General features: G+C 42.6%; 1 long non-coding RNA gene across 1 annotated transcript; it reads left to right on the forward strand.

Moving 5' to 3' along the window:
- Positions 1–356: 356 nt before the first annotated feature.
- Positions 357–722, forward strand: LOC132201548 (uncharacterized). Its single transcript, XR_009442287.1, has 3 exons — positions 357–410; positions 465–530; positions 588–722. It is a non-coding gene; the product is annotated as an uncharacterized LOC132201548 (long non-coding RNA).
- The last annotated feature ends 250 nt before the right edge of the window (positions 723–972 follow it).

Genomic DNA, 972 nt, shown 5'->3' on the forward strand with positions numbered 1-972 from the left:
TGTCCCTCTCAGAGGACCTCTGCCCTTTAGGTGTGCAGCTAGCCCAAGCGTACCTTGACGCTACCAGGTGGTACTCAATATCATGGCAAGGGCTAGATTTCCATTTCTTCGTCGGCATTGACCTGGATGGTGAAGCCCAATGGAGGATTGATCACACTCCTGAAGTATGTTTTACTCTTTATTTGGTTAAAATATCAATTCTTTAGGAATTATTTAAATAATTGTTGTGGGGCTTTACTTGAAGTATATAATTTGAAAGTTTCATTCAAATTTAGAGCTATTTGAAATTTTATCAAAATAACCTTGATCTTTTCTGCCAACAGCTTGCGGGCAGCGAAATAGACATGGAACGCGAATTTCCAGGAAATCCAGAAACAGAGAAAGAGATCCAGATGTGCTTGGATGCAATGGTGATTCATTTTACTTTTAATTTAAAATCTAAACTATAATTTTACCTCTCTCAGCTATTCGGCGTCCAAGTGAGATTATATGCCACCGACTTAAAACTGCAGGGTTTCCCATACTCACTTGTAAGTAATCGGCCCTTAATTATTTATAAAATTGTTAAATATTTGATTTTTTTTTAGGCCGTACCCTTCTTCCCCGAACATGGATCGGATGAGTATGTTTCTTTGGAGAAGAAATTTAAGGACTTTGAAGCGCTGGAGAGGGAGGCGGCCCTGCAGAGGGAGAACAATGATGTAGTTGATGCAGAACTGGACGGCATCGAACCTCAGGACGAGGAGAACTTGGACCCTCCAGCACCAGAGGCTGACGTGGTTCCAGCTCCAAACTTGGCTCAGAAGTCATTTGAGCAAGAAAAGACTCCTGCTAAGGCAAGTTATTTCACATTTCTGCTGCTGAGCTGATTTAATGAAAACAACTAATTTAGGTTGCCGCGGTTGTTGCGCCAGTGGTGCCCCCAAAACCGAAGAAAAGGACTGCCGAAGTCCTACACAGGCCGGTGACCAG

This window comes from Neocloeon triangulifer, unplaced genomic scaffold, assembly GCF_031216515.1.
Source record: "Neocloeon triangulifer isolate White Clay Creek 2 clone unplaced genomic scaffold, ASM3121651v1 ptg000014l, whole genome shotgun sequence".
In the NCBI taxonomy this organism is placed as follows: Eukaryota; Metazoa; Arthropoda; class Insecta; order Ephemeroptera; family Baetidae; genus Neocloeon; species Neocloeon triangulifer.